At 43.8% G+C, this 26249-nt stretch overlaps 1 protein-coding gene across 15 annotated transcripts in view; it reads right to left on the reverse strand.

The window, feature by feature from the left end:
- Positions 1-23223, reverse strand: part of LOC143322550 (neuronal cell adhesion molecule-like) — a 71063-nt gene extending 47840 nt beyond the window's left edge. For all 15 annotated transcript variants that reach the window (XM_076733815.1, XM_076733812.1, XM_076733810.1 and 12 more), the window contains exon 1: positions 22991-23223. The gene's annotated coding sequence lies outside the window, so the exon portion shown is untranslated. The remainder of the gene's footprint in view (positions 1-22990) is intronic.
- Between the last annotated feature and the right edge of the window lie 3026 nt (positions 23224-26249).

Raw genomic sequence — 26249 nt, forward strand, 5'->3', positions numbered from 1 at the left:
TGGCGGTCAAGAGACCTGAAACCTCTGCGCTGGAATTCTACCTTAATTCACTAATGAACTGCTTCAGTCGGCGTCTTTGTAAACATAACTCAGCACGTAAAGCTTTCTCAGCATCGGACGTCACCACATGAGACGCCCTTAATTTAAAAAATGGATCATAAATAAAAGCATTCACAGTGGCAGACATCTTTCACAGAGATGATGGATAGCGGCGAGGTGTATGGATTATGGTATGAAATGAGTGAAAGGGCCATATTTCATTGAGCGAGGGGCGTGATTGACCAAGTCTAATGGGCATTATTTCTGCACACTGACTCTGTTGAGCAGAGACACTGGGCGATCCCCGCCGGCCCATTGCTCCTTCAGACTCACACTGAGATAGGACCGGCGCCCTCCCTGCTCTTTGTCACAACACCAATAGAATAACAATATTTCAATGGCGACCGCATATTTCAATGGCAACTTTTAACAGAACAAAGTTCATGCTGCGGTCTAGACCAAGCCCTCCTAACTAGAGCTGCACGCTATCTGTGTGTGTGTTTGTGTGCGTGCGTGCATTTGTCAATCAGTGGGTGTTCGTGGCGAGGGCTCTTTTTCGAGTTTCCCATTCAGAAATGTGAATGGGAGTGAAATATGATTGGCTCAGGGAGAGAATGAGGGGCTGGGTTCACAAGGCTATCGAGGCAGGGTGGGGTGGGGGGGCACTTGTGAAATACTTCACTCCTGACAGAGTAAGAATTAAAAGACAAGTACAGATGATTTAGTCTTCTTAATGTTTGCTTTTGTGTTTCCCAACACATTCCTATACGTAATTTTCAACGCTCCTTTGTTTGAGTGCTCCAGACACGTTTTCTGGTCACATAATTGTTTAAATGTTGTTCTCCAACAGGTAATAAACCACGTCAATAACCCTGATGAGACAGAGGAGCACTGTCCTCAGGCAATCACTTGGGTTTGTCCTCGTCCACGTCTCAGTTTTAGCCTCGTTAACTCTGGCTGAACTCATTCAAGCACAATAACAGTGTCAGAGGTATCACATAGCAGGACTATCATGATAACTTGAGGTATCTGCTTGAGTATCAAAGGCAAAACGTTTTGCATCAAGCTGCGTTGATGATACAGGCATCTGACTCAGCTCGGGAGGACGATGAGGACAACAAAGCGGCCGGGGTCTTAAGGGAATTTACATGAATTACAGCAAGAGGCCCACAGGGACGGCCGCGACCTCTCCTCAGATTTTTGAAACTAAACAAGACCTTAATCCCGCCCATCAACACACACACACACACACACACACACATACAAACACACACACAGGCGGTCTCTGCTGCAAACACACACATGCACAAAGACACACTGGTGAAGAATGGTGTGACTGGTTTCCATGGTGCCATGAGGCTCACTGACAGGGCTGGAGTGTTAACATGCTCACAGACAACAGAGAGGATGATGGAGAGAAAAAAGAAAAGGACAGAGGGAGAGAGAGAGGCAGAGAGCACGCAGTAAAAAAACAAAGAAAGCGTAGAAAAGGAGAGATTTACCACACACAGGCAGCAGACCGTCCCTGAGGTTAAGGACCTGTGGTGTCGCGCATCGTATTTCTTTTTAACTGAAAGATCCTGAGTGACACAATTCGAAACACACAATAGTCCAACTTAACAGAAGCCGGAGCAGCACCAGACTCTTTTTTCTTTCCCTGAACTGTTTGCAGAATCAATTCTGCTTCTGTGATGTACATTATTAAGGGATAATTCTGTCTGCACGTATGTCCTATCATGAATAATAACACTGCACTCACCATGTTCATTAGTGAGATGTCGGCAAGCAGCAACACTGCAAAGAAGAAGCCCAGCAGGGCACAAAACGACACTCATTCAGGTCTTTAACCAAACCCTCAGGGTGGCCAAATAAAAGCAAAGTTATAGCTTAATCTTTGATCTGAGAAAAAAATCTTAAAATCCTGGATTACTCTTGATTGTTGTGCAACTGTTTTGGATTAATAACCTGCTGAGTATAGTAAATCTAGCTTGCACGACTGAGTAACATTCGTAAGCACTTAAAACCGGGGGTTTATTTTTGTGGTTTGAGCCGTTCGTTCTCGGCCTGATAATCAGAATAAATTTCCATTTTATTTCACTTTACTCAATTAGCCTGACACTGTGTTCATGTGATGCAATTTCACGTTTCCTGTTGTCATGTTACTTTGCTGTTTGCTTACCATAGCCGATAGAGAATGAACCATAGTGTTCCTTTAAGGCTTGTTATCTGCATTGCTTTTGTTTGACTGTGCTTCCCAGAGGTCTGTAGGTTTGTTTGTATTATCTGTTGCTGTCTTGTTTGTTCTGTTGCATGGCCTCCCTGAAGGATTATTACTGATATTTCCAGTGTGCTGAGTTTTAACCGTGAAGTGAAAAGCAGATTTACAACCAGTCTGATCATCTGACCATCAGCCTTTGTTGTAGCAGCGATTACGTTCCCAGATTTCAATACTTTACTTCATGAGGACAACGGTATAACTAATAAAAACAACGGGCAAAAAATGCAAAAATAAGGCTCAAGTTGAAATAAACTAGAAGTTCCCTTTAAGGATATGCACCACCATGACTGCTCCTGCCTTGGCTATTGTTAGGCCGCTGTACGAGCCAATGACTTTGAGTGACTTGCCAACAATAGCCATACAGTATATGGCAATATGGCAGCCATTCATGTGGTAATGAGAAAGTGAGGAAGCGCTACAGCCTGGTTTGATACAGTGTGTATATGGGGCTTGCCTCCAACTGCAGAGCACCAGCTGAGAGCATGAGGGGAGGTGGAAGGGATCCAAGAGGTTTCTGCAGCAAAGAGAGAGAAAGACCCACCGAGCTGGTCCTCCTCCTCTATATGCTCCATACTGTCACCAATAAGAAGATCATCCTCGGTCCAATGAGCATCCGCAGGAGTCAATAAACACAGGCTACCCCACACACACACACGCACACACGAACACACACCCTCGCCCTCTCTCAGTATGTACATGTGTGCTGATCCCTGCATCCATATGTGTCCACAGAAGGTGCAGGCATGTGTGCACCTCCTTCGCTTCCCCACCAGGACCAATTTCCATCCGCCGTCTGTGTGAGAGTGTCGATCGATGCTGCACAGGGTGCGTCATCCAGGCTGTTCATTACTGTTGGCAACACTGCAGCCATAAGCACAAACAACCTGCCCCACTGACACATTGCACGGCACCCATGGCCGGATGAATGGATGTCAGTTTCATTTAAGCGTTAACCCGTTAAGTTTGCTCTTTCGACTGTCGTTCCTGATTTACGTTGGTTTTCATTAGTTTTATTAGCGACCCACAGCAGCAGCTGAGGGAGCCTGGCCCCACAAGCCATCTTTGAAGTGTGGTTTGTGGCAGCAGGAGGGGAATGACATTCCTCTTCTGCCCTCCTTCTTCTCCTCTTCCTCATCCTCACCCATGCTGTGTGTCCATCTCTCACACCACCTGTCTCCTCAGCACAACCTGAGCCTCCCAAGACCACAGAAACACGTGTAGTGTCCACACAAACACAAACACAGTCAGAACAGGACTGCAGTGCTGTCAGGTATTCAGAGTAAAAGACTGAGCACGGCGATGTTTGGGGCTAAATGCTAACATGCTCACAATCACAATGCTAGCATGTTGATGTTGAGCAGGTACAATCTTAGTTTCATGTGTTAGCATACTAACACGGTGGAGGCTGGTGGGAATATCTTGAATTCTGCAGGTATTTAGTCATAAAGTGATTACAATTCTTCCTGAAGGGAAAACCAATGTGTGTAGGACTGCCAAATCTTAGGGCAATGCAGCCAACAATTGTCAGGACATTTTATTTACAAACACAAATGTCAGCCTCATGTTGCTGCGAGAGGAAATGTTTGCAAAGGATTTCATGGCAATGGTGAGATATTTCAGAATCAAAGAAAACACTATCAATAGGTATATAAACCATAAACATGTGTATGTTTATGCATGTATTTATCTTTTGGCCTTGGGATTGCATGAATACATCAACCTGCAGTGAACCGAATGAGCAGAGAAATGTAATCTAAAGACTTTGCTTTCTACAGGCTGTATAAAAGCTTCACTTCAAATGCACAACTGCATGCCTGTACTGAGAAAAAACAGATGACAAAGCCAAAGCCAGCAGAAATACCCTGAAACACCTGCCTCACAGCAAATGCTTCATGTTCAGCACTTTGCTTTTTTCATAAGCACAGAGTCAAAATTATGGGCTTTTTAGTGAGTCCAAAAATGGACAAATCTGATCTTTCGCCTCCTACTCCTGCTCTGATGTGAAATCCATATTGCGCTCAATGAGTCAATAGCAAAAAAAAAAACCAAAAAAAACAAAGGCTGAGTAAAAAGAGCCACTTCTGCTCACTCCTTCGACACGGATACTGTATAAAGACATTCTTATACATATAAATAACTTTGATAGATGTGAAACAAGCCACAGGCAGCTGGCGGGGTGGGAGTGTCAGTGACGTGGCGTTATGTTGAGGTGTTCTGAGCTGGCGGCGAAGGAGGCAACGCTGAAGGGTTTAATCAGCCTGCATAAAGCAGACTGATGCGTACACCAACACACACTAACGCACACACACAGACACACACATTTATGTTGCTGCAGGTGCTGAGATAAAATGCAGAGGGAAGGAGACAGAGAGATGTGAAACACAGGAGAGAAAGACAGTTTGCCAAAGGCAGGCGCAAATGAGAGGAACAGACGTGAAGGCCAGTGAAGGTGGATGTGTTGGCTAGTTAGCTGCTCTGTGTGTGTGTGTGTGTGTGTGTGTGTGTGTGTGTGTGTGTGTGTGTGTGTGTGTGTGTGTGCACTGAACAATATGTGAGTGTTTGTGGGAAGGGAGAAGAGTGTGTACATTGCTGCAACATGAATCCGCAAATGTTTGTGTTTGTATGTCCGCAAGTGTGAGGTTGTGTGTCTGTTTGGCATATGAGTACATCACTGAAACGTGAATCCCCTGTGTGAGTGTGCATCAGTGTGTGTATACTGTAAAGGCTCAAATAACAGCCGGGTGAGCGGCTGGAACAAACAAATAAAGGCTGGGTAAAGAACACTGAGGGGACGGCAAAATTACCTGTATAATGGTTCATGAGGAAAATTCAACATAATGTACTTCTACACCCTAGTTCCATCATCAGTCACGCCACACTCACCGCTGTTGCTCCAAGAGCTTTATCTCTGAAATATTATTGTTTTCTGTCACAAATACATCACCCCTTTCTTGTTTTTTGTCCTCTGTAAAGACACTATTCAAGATATAGGGATATATTGATTCTTGTCTTTCTGACAATTGGATGACGCTTCACGCCTAGAGCTAGAATCAGGGGGTGATTAGCCTAGCTTAGCATAAAGACTGGAAGCAGGGGCAAACAGCTCGCCTAGCTTTCTCCTAAGTTAGTAAATATGCCCAACACCACCACTGAAGTTCACTAGTTAACACATTGTTTGTTTAATCTATGCACAAACAGAGATGTAAAAATGCCATTTTTAAGACGGGAGCTTTGATGCGTCTCTCATGTCTGTACACTAAATCTAAAGCTAGGACTAGTAGCCAGCTAACTTAGCTTAACATAAAGACTGGAAACAGGGACAAACAGCCAGCCTGGCATTCTGCCACAATCAAATTTATGTCCAATACCACCTCTGAAGCTCACTAATTAACACATTGCTTAATCTGTGCACATGCATGCATATGAAGCTAGCATCAGTAGCCAGCTAACTTAGCTTCACAAAAAGACAGGAAGCAGGAGGAGAGAGCGAGCCCGCTTCTGTCCAAAGGTGCAGAATTCCCCTACCAGCACCTCTAAGGTTGACAAATCGACATGTTACACCTGGTTTGTTAAAATCATACAAAATGGAAGTATTAAGTGGAAGCTGACATGAAAATTTGCTTTTTTATGCAGGACATGGCTAGCTGTTTCCCCCTGTTTGAAGTCTTTGTACTATGCTAAGTTAGCTAAGTTTAGTTTACCTTAGCAGGTAAGCCTTGTCAGCCAACTGCTGACTTATCTTACCTGCTGTGGTGGCTTTATATTTCCCATAAAGGCATGAGGGTGGTATCAATCTTCTCATCTAACTCTCAGCAAGAAAGAGAATAAGTGCCTTTCCTAAAATGTCAAACTATTCCTTTAAGCTAAATTTCCTGTGGATGTACAGTAGCTGAACAGCAAACAAAAAACCGTCAAAGCAGAAGCTAGTGGAACAGTGCCTGAAAAGAGAAGCTCAGAGTGTGGCATGATTATAAGTGTCTGCTGTACAGTGATGCTATTGAAATGTAAATGATCTCGAATTTGAAAAGACAATCGCTAAACATGGAGGAAGAGTTTAATTTGCAGTTGACACTGAACACTGTCAAGGAAGTTTACACAAGGTGACGTACATGATGACTGCTTGTCCTTCTCGCTTGTTTGCCCCAAAAGACGAGTGTCTTTGCAGAGGTTGGTGTTTCTAACTGGCCCACTGGAGGAAGACCACACAGTCCTCCATCCCTCCCAAGACTCCCCTCCCTGCCTCTTCTCCTCCCTTCTCCTTCCACCTCTCTGTGCCTCCCCTCTCTTCCCGGACTCCATGCTCCGTGGTGCAGGTGACAGCACAGAGACAATGGGATGATATCACTGGTCGGCTCCTAGCAGCTTGTCTGCATGCTGCACAATAACAGACTGCTGCAGCTCGAGTGTGGCACATTGTGAAGTTTGTGAGAGAGAAAAGAGTACAAAGAGCAAGAGAGACGGAGGGTGAGAGAGGGAGGGAGAGAAAGAGAAAAACAAACTGTACTGCTCAACTGAGACTGAAAGGAGGAGAAGGGAGGGAAGAGTGAGGAGGAAAGATAGCCAGTTTTCCCTGCAGCATCAGTGTATGTATGTGTGTGAACTCTGGTCATGTGTGTATGTAAATTACACCGAGCCTTTAGCCTGTGCGCCTATAGCTGAATCTGTGTGGGCAGGACTGCAGACTGTGCTGCCTTTTAATTACAGCACTGCTCCTTCCTCCTCCCTGACAATGTCTCACACACAGACAAAAACACACACACACACACACATAGCAAACAGCACACGTCGCACCTGCCATGAGGCAGATTGGATTTACACTGCATCAATAATTCAGCCACACATACATCCCCAAACACACATCAATACGCACAAAAACACACACACTCGACACAGGTTGTCTGAGTAACCGATAGCATTTTGAAGGAGCCAATGGTCAGGAAACACACAACGAGACCGAGAGAAGCAGGAAATAACTGTGGTTAGAGGCTAACACGTGTCCCAGTGACTGATCCCGCATCATTACAGCACAAATTACCGCAGTTATTAAATCAATTATGAGCTGTGTAAACACAGAGGAGACTTTCATGGAATGGAGCTGTCCTATTCTTAGAAATACCTGAATAACAGCAACATCCCTGGGCTTCCTATTCTCGGGCTCCATCATCTGAGACAGGCTGAGTACCAGGCACACTGCTGGAGAGAGGCTTTCATCTCCACTCAGTTCTACATTAGGCAGAATTACAGATGCCATTGTTTTCAGCAGCTGAGTACAGGATGCAAATGGGCCTCTGTTGTTGTAGTTTTAGTCTGTTGTGTTTCACAGTCAGTCAAAACCTTATTATATCTCATCTGTGACCGATTAGATGTGGCCAGGTGTTGTTACTGAAGCATCTGTGCTGCATTTAGTTCTGATATGCTCTCTTTGAGTATTATGAATAGTAACAGTCATTTCAGTTGTTAGTGAAGAATGCAAATCACAGTTTCAAAGAGCTTGTGCTGTTCACCTAGCAATAGTTAAAATATATCAGAATTGCATCAGTATATAAACAAAGACATTTGAGGAGCTGAACCAGCAAATATACTGCATTTTTGTCAGATAAATGACTAATTGATTAGCAAAATAATTAGTGATTAACTTTCAGTTGATCAGGTAATTGAATAATTGCCTAAAGGTTTAAGCAGTAGTATGTATATGAGACAAATATGCACCAAAGATGGCCATAGTGGGTATATGGCATGGGAACCATGTGAGGTTGGCTGGAAGATATCGTCTGAGTGACAGTCTATGGCGAGACTAAATCAGAGTCATATAATAGAAGCTGAAAACATCCATAAACATACTATTACAGCTCAAATGGCTCCTGAATTCAAGTGAACACTTAATGGATTCTCCTTTAAATGTGTTCGACCAACTTTGGTATTTACAGTGGAAAAGCTCATGTATTGATCAAACGAACCATTAGCACTTTGAACCAGGTCTTTATTGGAAATGCTCAAAGTGGATTCCTTTAAAATGTTCTGAGTTTATGGATCCCCTGCATTACTGGCATGGGATAATGCACTCATGGTGGACATAGGCTGAGAAGTACGTGTAAATGATCAATAATGCAAACACAAACACGAATGGCTGACCTTCGAGGGTTCAGTCTAAATGTTCTTAAAAAATAGTTCCCTGCTCAGTTGTACCAAGAAGATCCTGAAGAGGGAAGTTTGAATATTTTCTTGAGTCTAGTAATTTATTCACTTGGATGTCAAGCACAGGAGGGGGCAGGAATTTGAGGAGTGTGTAACAATTGGGCTTTTCTTCCCCCAAATCTGCATAATTATTGAGGTTAATTCAACTCAGAGCTTGTGTGCCATTGTCTTTGAATGTGGCTGCCACTGCTTAAATGAATAAATTAGTAACAAAACGAAGCTGACAGACAAGCTCTGCATGAATGCACGACGTCAGAGAAGCTGGCTCCAACGATGAGAAGAAGCAGCGAGAAAAAGTCTTCACTTGATTTGCTGGAGACAACAGCCTCGTCATACATGGCATTTGGTCCTGAGTTTTCTCGGTGATATGATTTCTCTACTATATGTTCTACACGCTCAGTTATTCAACACCTAAAGGGATTTCACACAACTTCCACTGAATTAGTCTCTGTGGTCTGGGTTCCCTCTGCCTCATTTTTGATAAGCAAGACTAACATTACTGCAGTTGTGACAAGACACCATGTACTCTTCAGGGAAATGATATAACAAAATGGGACAGATGCTCACTGCTGAAATAACTTAGATGACAGCATAGACAGCGGCATAATAAGAAAAGTGATGGAATGTTTTTTTGGGTGAATAGATCACCATTTTTTATTCAAAACTTGGCTGTAGGGGATTCCTTGCGAGCTGAATGTATTGACAGCATGCTTAAAAGTGTTTTCTATCTTACTCATCCACACCAGATGTCTTTTATGGACAGATTGGACAGAAAAAGACCAAATTTGTATGCAAGAAACTCTTCTCAAAGATGCCGTGTAGCATATAGAAAGGAATTAGATGTATTGCAACAGAGTGCTTGACACAAATTGGCCTTTTTCTGCTCTAAAACTAATTGAAATACTATATAGAGGTAAAATCAATTGAAAATAATATACATGACTTTTGCATGTTTTGTGCAACAGAATATAAGAGCCTACAGACATGCTAGCAGCTCTGTGAGGCGGTGCACTGCTGTCCTTTGGGCTAAATGCTAATGCATGCTAACATGCTCTGGGGACCATGTATGTCTGTACAAACCTTTATGGCACTCAAACAGCTGGACCAAAGTGGTGAACCAACCAAGCAGGCTGACATTGATCCAGTCAGTTCTTTGGCTAAAAAAATGCAATAAAAAATTATATTTACTGAATATAAAAAACAACCTCTGCTCAAACATGTTTTTCCTAGAGCCAGCGGCAATGTTTTCTCAGTGCGTTCAGCTACGCATTCACCCAGCTGTAGTGCTATCAGCCTGTGACATGGGCAGAAATCAAATTATACAATTGGTTTATACACCCACAGTAAGTTCCTTATTTCCCATAGTGGCATCCTTCTTCTGAAGCTGTACTGGAGTTGGGTTAATGTACTTAAACGTGTCCTCGTCTGGGCTTTTATGTGTGTGGTGCTGCTCTTATTTCTCCAAGCTCTTGACATGATAGAGGTGTGTCCTTGACATGACTGATGGCCAGCTGAGGACTAGAGCTCTTGTCAGGGAGGATTAGCCCTCTGAGTGGAGGAGGAGGTCCAAGTGCTGCCTGTCTGCAGGAAGTCCTTCTGGAGTCTGAAATCACGTCTGGGGTGGGAAAGGGTCTGACTATGGAGGGTGACTGACCAACCAGTCTGTCTGGTTGGGTACCTCTGGCCTTTCAAGGTCCCTCTCTGCTTGAGTGCTCAATTAGTGACTAAGAGCCTTTTTGACAGACTACCAGTAAGTTCAACAGTGGAGTTGGTTCAACACTGTTTTAGTTGTTTGTATAAGGGGTGGAGGGTGGGGTGACTGCATCATACAACAAGCCCCGAGGGCAGACAACCCAGAACAAGGGGAGCCTCTTCAACTCACCGACAACAAACAGCAAGACAAGAGAAGACAGGTACTAGTCACACAAAGGAGGCTAAACATTTAACTGCAGGGCTTTTCTGCTCTGCCAGTTAAGCCTCTGTTGTCAAGAGGTTTTCACTTCACTTCTTAGTTCTTGATTTGTTGACTTTCAGAGAGAGAGAGGGCTGAAATGATCAGTGTCCTCATCCAGAGGGCACCTGCCTCGGCTGTAACAAGCAGCACAGTTCAGGTTGGGGGGGCTGCTGGTGTGAGAGATCCACTAAACTCACTTTTATAGCATTAAATCATTTGGAGGATAATCTTTTTTTAAGGTGGACAAACTCTTAAACTGCAAGTTTCCTGCTTATTTATCTGCTGTGGGTGTAACTGCTGACAGGCTCATTTGATGTCACAGTAATCTCTGTATTATATTAAGTAAAAAAAAAAAGGTCCCAGCCTTGGAAGAATAGCCTGGATCAGCACTTTATACCGCATTTCCGCTCTCTATGCAGTGATCACAATGCCAGTTAAAGCTGCCTGCCCCTTTTCCTTCCAGTGTGTACTCATTATAGAGTGGCAAGTCAAAAAGCCCCACACAGTGGTAGGCATCCTGATCCCGGTGTGCCTTTCACATGGTAAACAGTTTCAGATGGGACCAGTATTGTGCTGCTATAATACAGCATCTGCTTTATGGCATGGAAAAAATGCATTGTCACATAGCGGCAGTGAAAGAGCCATTGAAGGACAGCCAGGGCTTCTCTCTGCTGCTGAGGCTTTGACCGTGACACAGGCTGATGGGCAGTGGTCAAACGACCTGCATGCTACTCTGAGGTTGCAAAGAAGACAGCCAAGCCAGAAAATGAAACACAGGTGCACAAGAGTCAAGTAACAGAGAAACTTTATAGTCTGGCCAAGTTTGAGAACAGCAGCCTGTGCTGCAGTGAGCACTGGAGCTCAGCCAGGTGGGAATGAGACACTATACAGACAGAGACAGAAGATGCCCCTCATCCCCTGACTCTCCATTAAACATTTAAAGCTGCACTCGGCACAGCTGAGAGAGCTGCCGCTGTGTGAGAAAACATGTCAGCGTCACAGAAGTTTTCATTTACGCCACATCTACCAAGACTATCATAAATCACACAGCACAATGCACAATTCTGGAGGATGTTTGGCTGCTTTTCTCCTCTAAGAAAGCTTAGTTCTGAGTAGGAGATGAGGTCAAGGAAGCAGAGGAGAAACTGCATGGTAGGTAGCATGACAGGGGCTATTTAAATTAGCCTCTGGGGATTAAAAAGATGTTATCTTGTGTTATATTTAATCCTCACACTTCTGTATTAACAGTATGGTCAGAGTGGTTAGGCTGTGATGTTTAAGGCTCAGCAAACATCTGCACAAGTCTGACTTACTTAAAATCATCTCATCAGTTCAGTAATAGAGCCAAGACAAAGATGGAGCAAAGCCTCACACGAACAATATATGTATATACCATAAAATAGGATAGATATGTTTACACATTTGCTCAATCGTGTCTGCCATGGTAGCAATCTTTTAGAAATATCTGGGCGGGTTAGACCATTGTGGCCAATGTTGCACATCAGCGAGTCTAATTTAAGAAGCCAATTCTGGCAAATATCCCCGGTAAAATGGAAAACTAACACTCAAAAAACAATTTTCCTGACCTATTACCATATCAAGCACATGCCTCAGATTCTGCTTATTTTTGCATTACAAAACACAGATATGTCGAGGTTGCTCCAGTTCGAATTCACAGAGGCCCAGTGGTGAATGAAGGAGGTTAGGCATGCAGTTGTCCAGTGTTATGTAAAAGAGCCACTTTTATACCATTTTACCATGTCTGATGTGAAAAAAGAAGTGCTGTGTCAATCAAACTGAAGTGCTATGACGAGCTGTCCTGGGTGGTTTCTCTGTGGCCACCTACTCCATTCTGCTTCAGTTCCACACAATATGAGTCACAGGGATAAAAAAGGATGGTTTCACAAGACATTATGGGTAAAAATGGACCTCCGTCATAGTGGTGCATTAGATCAGTAGTAGGTTTTATTCAACACTCCTCTTTTCATTCTTTAAACCAGCCATTTGGAAGGAATTAATTCAACAGGGCTGTCAAGGACGTGGCCCTGCTGCTGCTGCCAACGCTCTGCTTCCACTCGAAATTCATATCCGAAGTCCCATTTCGGCTGAATCACAGCTTAGATAAACAGAGCGAGTGAAACAAATTCGGGGGCTTTTGTTTTGAGGCCAAAAGAGCATATTCTGCTCCCACTTTGGCTGCGTTTTGATGCTACACTGGGAAAAAGAACTCATAAACAATCGGATCGTGTGCAAAGGCAAGAGGAGATGACAAGCAACTTTTTAACTTTTGTGGTGTGGCAGGAAATAAGATATCGTCAAATAATGTTAACACTAGAACCCTCATTCACATGGATAAAGGTCAGTGAAACCTTGGAGACAAGGGAAAGGAGGACACATGGGGAGAGGACATATCCTCAGGCCTCCAGCAGGTGCATTGTTTCCAGGATCAAAAGAAGAGAGCCATATTTCAGACTTGGCTACATCCTGGTGAGAGCGAGAGCATGTCCTGGTCACCGGCTTTGCCCTGTCTCTCACCCTATTCCGACCTCTTCACCCTCCTCACCTCTTCCTCCCTTCATCCCGGCTTTCTTTAGGCAAACACCTGATCAATAGTTGTGTCCTGTTGTGCGTTACTCTCCTCACAAACAGACTTGTTCAAGGGCTGTTAAGAAGCAATGGCCACAGTAAAGATGTACTTTCACTCAATGGACACTAAAACAAAGGAGTGAGTGAAAAGCAAACGCTAAAATTCATCAAACCCACATCCTAAAGTTGGGACAAAAGCAAAGATGCTTTACAGGGTTTTATTTTGTCTCAAAAGGCAGATTGGAGGAGCAGGAGGAAGAGGAGGAGGAGGTGGGGTAAATGCTCTTTGAAAGTGTTTTCTGTTCTCTAATCTGTCTGTCATTTCCAACCATACGGACACACTTCTAATTTAACTTCAAAGCGCGGGGGATTGTGAGGAATGCCAATGAAACTCTGCATGAAATCAGTTTTTCTATCATTATCTCCACAAAACACACTGATGTTACTGTAGCTAAATGCACCATTTCCTGCTGTGGTGCTGATCATTAACACCAACTCCACTTGGGTTCATCTCAAACTGTGATGTTAGATTTGAACTTAATTTACCAGATATGTTTCACTGCTTCCAGGATGACATGACTGACACGCTCCTGAACCTGCTTCGACGTCAGCCATCCCTGCAGTTGGGCTAGTCGATTCAGTTTGCAAGCGTTTCATCATCAACAACCCCCCAGCTTCAGATTATGGGAGTCTAGTTATCACTCTCTCCCAGGGTTGGGTTTTGGGTGCAGGGCCAGGGTAATCCTGGGGAGTTTGAGTTTGGACGCCTAAAGCTTAATTAGATTTTTTTAACCGCAGATGACCGTGGAGAATCCAATTGGTCCGACCTCTGTGTAGTTCCCCAATTCTGGTCTGATTAGGCGCTATATCAGTGAAAAAACAGCTATATTTAAAGGCAATGCTGGATACAGGGAAATCTATAAATTCATAAAAAATGCATGGTTATAATGAATGCTACTACTTTGCCTCAGGCTTTACCCTTGGATGAGGCAGTGTAAACATGTACTTAAGCAGTATTATAATAACCTAACGTAGAACAAGATAGTTGCATGTAATAAGGATGTTTTCGGGGTAAAAATAAGGTAAATTAAAGATAAAATGTGTAGTGGAAATGTTGCATCACTAAATTAAAATGGGTTGCAGCACACAAACTAGTTCTTACATAGCGGTTAGGCTAGTAAATATTTACACCCTGAAACTGACAAATGTAGCCACTGGACCAAATGACAAAGCTAAAGTTAGCTTACTAATTTTTTACACGGTAAAATATGTAATAGGATATAGTTGATACATCTGCCACTTGATAAAATGCTGGATAAATATGATGTAAATGAAGGTTTACATTTCACAGAAAAACACATATTTCAATTAAAGGCCATGCTAAATCAAGCTAGGTTAGCATAGTCAAATTTAGCGTACATATAAATAAAAGGATGTCAGACTCACATTTACAAAGGCTTCTGGATCGTTTGCTCCCCTAAAACTGAAGTCATATACTGACTACAACAACTAAAGCTAATTAAAGCTCAGACATTTCTTAGACTTTAATTGTCTATGTTTTATTGGAAGACATGCTACAGCTTGTAATGATATACTGACTACAATGTAAACAGGAAGTGTAGCAAGAGCAATTTACCATTTCTCTTGTTTGGACAGTGCTACAGGTTTTAAAGGTAATTAAAGCTAAGACATTTCTTAGGCTCTTAGGCTTGTTTTGAGTCAGTGGTTGAAACAAGCAGGCACAGAAGTTACTAAGAACTTATGAAAGACTTTAGACACAAACACTTGAACACAGATTTATAAATAGCTGGTGTCAGGTTAGTGCAGATGTGAAATATACTCCGAGAGTGATACAGAAGGAAGAGGGCCAGAGAGAAAAGGAAATAATCAGAGGAACAGAGAGAGACAGACAGTGTTAGAGATCACTGCATAATCTGCTCTCAGGTCAGCGACTGCTCCTTTATTTAAATCACATGGCTACGAGCTGAGATTATAAAACAGGTTTTAATAATTCCATAAGCGCTGCGCATATCATGATCTAAAAGGTTGGCTTTGAAAATCAAGCCACAATTTCAAGTACTGTCATCCAATCAAGGAAACTGAGATTTTCATAGAGACGGCAGTTGTAACAATTACGTCAAAGCTTCACATGTCCACTTCAGTTCAGCTCAGATAGCTGCCAAAGTGCACATAACCTAGGAGTACAGCGGCACACTGCAGCCTCTCAGTACATTAACAATTTAATCTTTAATTCCACACACCAATCACATTTCATGAAAGCGGTCGTGCACATCTAAAGAGTGCCCCTTGACTCAAAGCTGAGCCTTCTACATACCCCGAAATGTCAACTACAATCAAGATATTGACTTCAAAACCAGGAGCTACATGAATTCCACCTCAGTGACACATCACAAATGACCAACGAGTCAAAGTGTCCTATTTTTCTCTCACAGGATCTGTGGAGGCGTGCTCTCTGTCACGCTGTAACCCCTTTGAGTAACATGTCCACCATGGCTCCGCTCATACAGAGATGTGGTCATTGTGTCTTGAGCCCTGAGAGGCCCAAAATCAGCCAACCTTGAAGACCCGAGCATTAGGTCTGCTTCAGACCAGACTCTTTTCAACCTCTGCCAGAAGAATACAAACTAAAACCAACATAAAGAATACCATTCATTGCCAAGATCCAGACATATAGTGGTGTAGATGAAATGTGCAAAAGACAATTTCTGCTGCTGAAAAAGTCCACAAATGTAAAGATTATTAGTGTGATTTTGTCTATGAGAGACTGCTAACACCATAGGGCTTTGGCTATAAACCATGGCACACTGACAAAGACTCATTGATATTTCCACATAGACAGAGAGACAAACACAGAGCTGAAAAAGCCCAGTGTCAGCCCAGACAGCTCTCAGCCACATTAGACGTTTGATTGGGTTATCAGGCCAGCCGTCCTCAGAGGAGATCCTGATAAATGAAGTTGCCATTTGTCCGTCCTCACAGCCGGGCCCAGCTAGCCCACAGCAAGGAATTATCTTAGTGACAATTACATTCTTCCAGCTCCCAGAGACGCCCAGCACTGAGAAACCGGCAAAGGACTGACCACAAGGAGATTATACTGATTGCTATTCCATTGCTTGCACTTGATCCTAAATTGCTCTGGCACAGGGCCTGAGCACAGTCAACTCAATGGTGGATGTCCTTGGGTTTTTGCTAATAAATCAAATTTACAGGCAATTTTCTTCTCATGGTGGTTGAAAAAAATTATATCCTTGATATAAAGGGAAATGCTGAAAAAAGCTCAAATCTATTTGGTGATCTCTGTTGTGCAATTACAGGAAAAAGAAGGCAAATTCAATTCATTCATACAGAATATGGTATAAATGCATATGCATGCACTGATTCGGATCAACAATACAGTATCTCCTTGTCCAATATCTCCATGTCCAATATTTCTAGGGTTATGTACAGTAATTTACTTTCATTATTGATTAGCCTGTTGGTTATTTTAGCAATGTACTTAGTCATTAAGATGATTAATGATCCTTTGTCTAACCAAGAGTCAAAAAGCCAAATACAGTAAAATCAATTTACAAATCCTCACATTTGAGAAGCTCCAAACATCTGACATTAATACTTGATGAATGACTTAAAACTACTAACACATTATCAAAACTGCTGTCTGTTGACCAACTGAATTGTTCAATTGCTAAATTTCAGAACTAAAGATTCCAAATACTCAGTTAAAACAAATGAGACTGAACAACAATTCCACATTTTAGGAAAAACAGCACCGTTACCGTGACTCCTGGCTGTTCCCAGTGTTAACATCACATCAGCACAGCCGCATGATCAGCCTGGAAAAGGAGAATTTGCCGTCGCAGCCTGGCAGACTCATTCAGTCTACTGGCAAATGTTTCTGATGATCATTGTTGTTTCAATGGTGACTATTGGCCTGTTCGGGTGTCTTTCCACATGTGGTCTCTGAATGGCTCAGCTGATTGGTGTAAAGGAGAGAAAAGGGATTTGGTTTGATAGTTGCACCAAATTTTATGATTCAAATGGTTTTCTGACCTCAATCTTCCCTAATCATTCACCAGAAGCCTGAGCAAAGATTATCTGGTATAGATTATGTTTTTACCACAACACGTGGCACCAGAACAACAAAAAAAAAAAAAAGGAGAAAAAAAGACAAAGGTTGTATTGTATTTAGTGCTTTTGATATCTCAAAGGACATGCACATCTATCTTCTGCTGAATGGGGAATCTCAGATCTACACTTGGATTTGTTTACCATCCCATTCCTTTGTTTCCCCCGGGAGAATTTTTTTCCCAGGATTCCTGTGGCTGTGTTTGGGGGGTTTAAGGGATGAAAAAGAGGGAAAGAAAAGCCCATTGGTCTCAGCGCCACAGAAACACCATCGAGAGCCAAGCTGTCATCCCACTTGGATTAAGGGCCCTTCAGTGGTGGCTGCTGAGCTGCTAACATGGTGTCTCACCCGCGGCCGGGGTGTGGGAGGGGGTGGAGGGTGGAGCAGAGGGTAAGGGCATTAGAGGGCCTGGCCTAAATAAGACCTCGAGGTCAGAGAGCCTCCTGAACCATGGCAAAGCCACTTTGTGTTTCCATGTCAACTTTATTCATGAGCTGACAGCTAAGTGTCCTCTTATTTCCTGTTGATTCAATCACTGTTGCATCATGTGCTGGGCTGACAAAGGTAATCTACACCTTCGCTCCGCTTATCTCTGTGCAGACCCCTAATTCTACAGGTTTACTGGATATAATGTTCAGCTGGAAAGAGTGTGGCGGTTTGTGGTGGATTTCTTGACAATACCCACTGTTTAAATCTCCAATGCTTTAAGCAGAATAAGAGCTATTGCAATGTATTTACTGAGCTATTAGACTGTACAAGTGGGCTGCATTGCTGTGCCAACAGAGTGGGATGTGTAGCCGAGTTTCTCTTAAGCTTGATGCAAATAGGAGGAAGATGGAGGCTTGAGAACAGAACAGAAAGCATTCAAGTGCACACTCTTCCTGAATTCTCTGTAATTTTGGCGAGCTTACACCCTGCCGGTGGAGCAATGCCCACCTCCTGTTGTTTTCAGGACAGGATAGGGAAGCAATGGTCCTTGTTATGTGCTGCCACCGGGCCACCGACTACCTCTCCAACATCTGCTGCCCATCCAAAGTTGGCCCGAGCTTCAACAGGCCCGAGGCTGTCGGTAGCGAGGACTGCCTCTCCAGCCCTCTTCAGCAGGAACAACTGTGTGTGTTCAAACAGAGGCTCCAACACCAGAGTTTCTATTGTGGATCTCCTCAGGCATAACCCTGCATCACCCCCCAATACTGCAAGAAAGAGCCGAGTACAGCCGCCCCGCCAGTACAGACAGAGAAAACAGACCCCCTTTGTTCCCCCTGCCCCTTCTCAGCGTCGACGGAGGTACACGATCCACCCCTCCTCCCTCCTGCTACCCAGAAAGCTTCAAAACACTCCCACTTCTCCTTTCCCTCCCTCCACATCTTCTAGTTCATGGCAAGACAACAGATCATCTTATGAGAATCCACGAAATATCATCTGAGGGCACATCCCAAGCCTCAACCTCTTTTGCTTATACAGTAGCTCTCCCTGAACTCAAGGTTGATTGGGAGTTTGATCAAACGGTACATGGAGCTAGTTAACCTGTCAGGCGCACTACTGGGGGGTGGAGAGGGAACATAAAACCCACAACATTACGTTCCATTATCCCGACCTCCCACTTCAAAAGGGGGCTCCATTGCTGTCACTCCCTGGCAGTTAGCTTGGACAGAAAAGAGCATCTCTAAATGCTTTGTTCTCACACGGGGGTGTAATAACCTGACATGCACCATAATAGCATTCCCTGGGCAACCTTGAGTGATTGGGCTTGATGACAGTCATGGTGTAAAGCCCTGGTGTAATGATTTGGTCGCAGTGAGCCATTGAGGGACGTCCAGACTGACCGCCATCTGTCCACTCTACCTGCTGCTCAAAAAATATGACCTATTGTAACAGCACAGCGGCCTAATTCATGGAAGACAGTATCCGTGATTGCTTGAGATTAGGGCTGCAGCTAACAACTATTACCACTGATTAATTTGCTGATTCTTTATGTGATTATTCAAGTATCCAGAGCCAAAGCTGACGAGTTACAACAATGCAAAACCTAAAGATAATAATCAGAAATAGTGAAAAATGCCAATCAGAAGTGATGTGATGTCTTCAAACTGCTTGTTTTTCTTGACCAACTGTCAAAAAAATCAGCACATTTTCACATCTGAGAAGCTGGAACCAGAAAATTCTTGACATATTTCCTTTTGATTATTCAGTTATCAGCTGTTGTTGGTTACTTTTCTGTTGATCAGCGATCGATTCATCCTCTAATCGCTTAAGCAATAGCTCAGCATAAATCCTTGAAGCTGCGTTGTTGCAGGAGACAAAGCAGAAACAACAGCAAAGATACTGCACATCTTTGTTTCTAATTATCACAGCAACCAGTCTGAGTCCATCCATGAGCAACACATAATTCACCTCTCATCCATTTTTCTTCATCATCTGTCACCGTCCACTCCTGATGATATAATACAGGTCTAGTCTGTAAACATCCACAGTTGCAGCTGTGAGGAGTGGATTCACAGGAACGTGTCAATCCCCATTAGAGCTGTTGCCTAACTGAGTGTGAAACTCTAATTGCACCCACCAGCTTGCAACCATACAGGGCCCACTCGCAGAGAGGGAGCTCAAAGTGAAACATGCGTGTGTGTGTGTGTGTGTGTGTGTGTGTGTGTGTGTGTGTGTGTGTGTGTGTATGTAATGAACATGTATGTCCTTCTTTGCATGTACTGATCTGGCCCTGCATACATTTGTCCAAATTACAACCAAGGCTAGTGTTCAGGCAGCCATGAAGCACAGGGAAGGAGGGGGGGGCGGCGCTCCCTCTGTGGTCCTCTAATGAGGTGCTCATCAGTCCCAAAATGAGATGAACATGCTTGTGACAAGGAGGTCCAGGCGATGTCAGTGTGCTGTGCTGCTGTGTGTGACTGGCCCACTGGGAGGAGACACCCAGACCGCAGTGACACTAATGGATAGGCATGGGCCTCCATCAGTCCCCCAGAGATTCAGCCTCAGCACAGCTGAGCAGCACAGCGCTTCTATTCACAACGGCTGCCGGATTGTCCACGTGTCTCCAGAACACACTCAATCATTCAGTCAATCAGCTGGAGCTTTATTCATCTGCGCCATTCCCAATGAAAACAAATGAGTGCAGCACTTTATGAAAGGATAATTATGGTATACTTGAACTCAGGCCTAAGTTTGGTAGTTTTGATCATGACGGCTCCCATTAATGATGCGCTTTGCGTGAACTGCGGAGATCTGAGAACAGGCAGCATCAGTAAAAAGAAGCCAGACGGGACTGAAACACAAGCAGTCAGATGATCATACAGGTTTTAAACCAGTTTCCAGGTTAGTCGAAGGATTTGGAAGAGAAAACAAAAGCAGTGCAGGGGAGCAAAGTTATGAACCAAACTGTCTGTTGTAAACATCCAGCACAGTTCAGGGACCAACACACTGGCTCAGCTTTGACCTACTGTTCTTACTGTAGTTGTACAGTTTTCCTGGACAATGAAGGATTATTATCAGCATTGCATGTCCACTCACAAACTATCTGACTGTCTGAAAGCTCTCTTTATTGATCCATCTGTTGACTGTTTTGGTTTCTCATTTAACCGATTAATCATTGTGTCCATGTTTACCTGTTACAATACCCCACAGCTCAAGCTCCTGTGTTCAAATTGCTTGATTTATTCGACCATCAGCCTAAACCCAAAATATATTCACTTTATAATCATCTATGCTGGAACCAGAGAACTGTTGGCATTTTTGCTCAAGTCTGATCACTCGTTTCTTGCCCTGTTCGTCAAAGCCAGTCAGAGAAACGACGGTCAAACCCACAAAAGTAAGAGCCAAGTTGTAATTAACCTTTAAAATGTCTCTCAGTTCCACACAATGTGTACCATACTACTGTCCACTGACTCTAATGTCTCCTCCTCTGACTTCAACAGCAGCTCGTTGGGGTCATTTTAATCTTCCCGTCTTTGAATACATGAAACAACTTTTCTGTTCTGTAAATGAAGCATGACCATGTTGAAATGAATCACCCAGTGAAAGCCTCTCAGGTTCAGATCAGTTCCTCTCAGAAATGATGTCATCACCATCGGCACAAGTGACACAGAACAACTCTTTCTCTCTGTGAGACACTTTGTCTCGTCCTGCGGTTGGCGGAGTTCACAATGCCGCAGACGGCCACTTACAGAAGGAGCGTTGATCACTTCTCGCAGAATAGTCTGCGTGTTTCTGCAGCCCACACATTGAAATTAGTGGCATTTTCCCTCCAACACCCAAGCTTTTCCCATAGCCCCCACAGCAGCGCTGCCCGCCACTGGTTTTGGGTCAGCAGTGTGACTGACTGGTGCTCGCACAATAACTCCGGCCAACGTGTGTCATGATAATCCCTTAGTTATGCAAATCTCCCCTGCCTAGTGCCGTTTCTGCTGAGGGTGAAAGTAAAGATGGCAGCGTGATGTAGGTCACTATCTTGTCCTGATTTCTCCACATTGGTCAAATGAGCCTGAAATGTCCCGTCAGCAGAGCTCCAGCAGCAGTGGAGTAGTGGCTCTCTGGGTTTAAGCCACGTACTGACTTACCCTGGTCAAGAAATGACTGAAGGAGCCACCAAAAGGCTCACAAACAGTCGGGGACACGCGTATGGAAAGTGGCATCACACATTTTGCCGCCTGTTTCTGAATTAATGCAAACTAGACATAAGGCAGGGATAGGGGGATATTGTTATCTTCTTAAACAGATTAACAATAGTCTGCCTGGGAGTGAATAAACATTACTAGAAAGTGTGTCAGCCCTTCCAGGGAGAAGTAAGAACAAGAGATTCAGACAATAAAGCGGGGGTCATTAGCATTGCATTAATTTGGCTATCTGAGCGGGCAGCGAAAGTGTGCAGCCGAGGCATGTGTGTTTGGGTGTTTGTATGAGTGAGAGTGTCTGGGGATGAGCGGAGGAAGGAAGGGGTGGGGGGTGCTGGGGTGTTGTTGCATGATGGTGAGTCCCCCCCCCTTGACTGAAGCTTTGACCAAGAGGAGACAGAGGGAGGAGGGGGTGGAGCGGGGACAGAGCAGAGGATTTGGGTGGGAATGGTTTTTTTTTTTTTTTTTTTTTTTTTTCAGTAAAGGAATTGTTTGGCTTGTATAATAAATGGCAGGGGATGGAAGTGGTGAATCTCAGGGGGCTATCTTAATCAGATGGAGCGTGATGAAGGGAAATTAGACTAAACAAACTGACCGGTCAGTCAAAACAAGACTCAGTTGGGATGTGAATATGAAGGGCATTAAACATGTGGGGAGCAAATCAGCTTAGGGCACGAGGGATTTTGTGTCAGAGGACAGCTATTTCATCACCACAGGACCAAAAACAACTGTCAAATACAGTAAATCTATCCATCTATCTATCTGTACTTTGAGCGTTAATGTGAGCAGCATGAAGCAAAGAACAGATCACATCAAGGCTTCAGATTGGAAGACAAGTGACAACGATTTCTCTCAGCATCTCTGAAGCTGCACACCAAGTGTCAAGCCTTGATTTGACAGTCGCGCTCCGGATTGTGTGCACCTGCTCTCTGGTGACCAAAAGCTACAGGCTAACACGTCAACGTGTATTTTTAGAGACTCAGCTCTGGAAAAAAAACACACAACCTGCGCGTCTCTGCGTTCAGGAGCAAAGAGCCGTAAAGAGGACAGTGGCGCTCTCATCGGCCGCCTCGCAGCATCCAACTCAACGTGCCGCTTCTCTAAACTCCTGACAGAGAGCTGGAGGCTGCAGGACACGTGTTTATTATGAATGGAAGAATTTGGCTCACCTTATCTCCTCCCTCGGCGGTGCCAAACACGAAGCCCGGGTTGTTATCCTCAGTCCCCCGCGACAGAGCGTTGTCGTCTGCTGGCTTTATTTACGTGGAGTCCCGTTCAGCGCCGCGCCTCTTGCACTTGTCTCCTCCGCTTCAGTCTCTGCTCCTCTCCTCTCCTCTCCCACCAGTTCACCGACACACATACACACACACACACGCTCACCCAGGCGGGGGCGCGCAGCATCACTCCGGGGCGTGCGCACGCCTATTGCGCGCACTGCAGCGCCGCTACCCATGTACGGTGGCCTTAAGGCACTGAACCATCCTGCTAAATTGTTATCCAAATAGTCACGCTAATAGTACTTTAGTCCTCTGCGGGCTCAAAACTCACAGATGGACAACAGCTGGGCGAGTTTTAGGATAAAACAAGGCAAAAGTTTTAATGCTCAGCGAAGCCCATCTCTGTAATTTAACAGCAGGGAGCGGCTTTTTAATTTAGTTGCTATATTATTATTGTTAAATTTAAGCATCATGAAAGTGCTACAGGCAGATATAATGTTTAACACTGAAATAATTCCAGGCCTTTAAGGCTTGATAATCCTGTACATTTTCATTAATCGGGCTGAATGAAAAATGAAAAAAAGGAGGAAAACAAAACTGAAATGAAACATTAAATCCACAGACTACAGTTAGTCTAATATGAGTGCTTTCACCTTTTAGACAGTGAACTTCATTGCAGCTGTTCTGGGCCTTAATTGCTCAGAGCCATTTACATGCCCTGATACACTCTACCCTTTCGCCCTGACAGCAGGATTGCACTAATAATCAGTAGCCTGTGGTCTGTGCTGGATGAGGTCATGTGACTTTATAAAGCGACATTTCCTCTCAGTTCAATCTGCTGCCAGCCAGCCATGCTCTTTCCTCTCACTGCATGTTGCACACATGCATTATCTCGGGCTTAGCTGTGGTGGCCATCTGCAGCCGTAGAACCAAACACTGAGAGCAAGTGACGCAGTTATTACTCGGATAAGCCTGGTTTGGCAAGAAGACAAGGATTTTAGTTTGAGTTGTCATCCAGAGGCTGGTTGACTGAGATTAGCTAAAATTAGGTGCTGGCACAGATTTGAAAATGAAAATGGGTTTATAGATTTATAATCATTTGGAAATCAGCCAAAGCACAGTTCATCATAAGAAGCCAAAAGAAATGAATGCCTAATTTAAACCCCAGGTGTCATCCACTTCTCTTTATGCTTCACATCTTCAGCACTTCCTAAGATGTTTCGGCTTTGCTTAATAACGGCTAAGGATGACTGAAAACAGAGAAAGAGAGAGGTTGACATGCAGCCAAGGTCATCTGCTGAACGTAATCCCCCAGTGTGAAAAGCACCAGTTTCCCTCATCATCAACTGAAGGGGACCAGGGGGATTCTTACCCACATCTGCCGATAGTGCCACACTGGGAAGTATTGTAATTGTCTTCGCCTCTCATTTCACACCGCCTCCAGATATGTCTGCATACCTCTTGAATCTCATTAAGATATTCTCTTAATTTCCCCCATGCATATTATCCGGAAAATACTCGAAGGGATTTTCACAAGTTCAAGGATACAGCACCATGGAGACCAAGTGTAGCACTTGCGAAGTTGAAAAGTGAATTTTGTCAGGCTTTGTGTTGAAATGCAAAAACCCAACACAGAAGACATCGCCTCTGCCTCACTGGTAACTCCAATTATCGTGCCTGTTACTGCAGTGGATCCTTGAAGTCTTCTGCTCACTGAGACGCAAAACTTCACACATGGCATGACTATTGTGCAGGAGAGACAGAGTCCTCACTTGGCCTGTTTTCATCACTGATTCAGTGTTATTTTCTTTGATTCTTTACAGAACAAACTCCATAACAGATGCCGCACTGGCAAGCCAACCATGAAATGACCTGACTCCCAGCAGAGATGATGATTAACTAACAAAGATTTAACACAGATCGGCAGGCTCATAGTCAGAACTTACATTAAAAACATCAGTCTGAAACAATAACACAGCCATGTTATGATCACATCTTTAAAATGAGTCAGAAATTCAGAACTCAACGTATTGATTAGGAACAGAAAGAACTTCATTATTTGCAATGTTGTGTATCTGTTATGAAAAGGTTCATGACTTTGTCAAAGACAGTGAGCCACATTATTTATTATCCATTCAACTGTCGGGATGTTTTCGTATCCCTTGTTTTTCTCTCACCTTTTTTTCAGAAGTGGCAATCGTGTTTTGAAATTAAACTCTGCATATCTTATCTAAATATCTGCCGCTCGCTCCAAAACTAATTAAGTGCTAATGAGCTGGGTGTATTTGCTGCAGCTAAACGTGAGGTGTAATTGAGTAGCAGCTGCCCTGAGGACAAACACTTACATAACAACGAAGATGGGAGAACGCAGTACCTGTCAAAACCTTCTCCAGATCCGTTCCCGACATGGACCAGAGAGACGTATTTCTATTCAGAGTCTGGAGGTTTGGCCAAAGGTGCAAAAGAAATCAAATCAGTGATGTGATTACTGCTGGGGGACAAGTTCATGAGTCAGATCTGTTTACATCAGGGGAGGATGCATTTCCTCTGTCTGTCTGCTCTCTAATTACATTATGACTTCTCTATATTGAGTGGGAGCAGCCTTTACTGGCCGCCCAACCCTGTTAACACACAGGGGGCAAAAGCATGAATCCACTAAATGCAGCGCGGTGAGCAGATATGGACCATCTGTGATGTTCTATCAGCAGCATCATGTGAATCCCAGGTGAAGGTTTTAGTCATACAGTTCATGTTTTGTGCATTTTACATTGCCACGACAGTAATACATTTACAGCTGAATTTGGTTATTTTTCACAACATCTATGTCATTTTCACAACCTGAGGCCTTTTGCACCAACTCATCCCTCATCAGCGACGAGTCTGCTGAACCAAATCGTTTGAGATTTTTCAGCTGTAACAAGTTTGGCTGCAGTTAACTGTGTTTATACGACACCATTCACTCGGGGCGCTTCTTCATTTAACCCTGAAAATGTGTTTTTAATGACCACATTTTAGGGTTCAACCGTTCCTCGTTTCTGTGTCACAACATGAATTTGCTTTGAAAGGAACTATTAGAACAAATGAACAAGGAGAAAATGTGTAAGCACGGTTATAAAGACCGACATTAATCAGCTCCAGTGGCTGAGTAAAGAGAAGCAAAGAAGGTGGATGGTGTGCTTTGTGTTTAGGGACTGTTTACTGTGTTAACTCT

This window comes from Chaetodon auriga, chromosome 6 (genome assembly GCF_051107435.1).
Source record: "Chaetodon auriga isolate fChaAug3 chromosome 6, fChaAug3.hap1, whole genome shotgun sequence".
NCBI lineage: Eukaryota > Metazoa > Chordata > Actinopteri > Chaetodontiformes > Chaetodontidae > Chaetodon > Chaetodon auriga.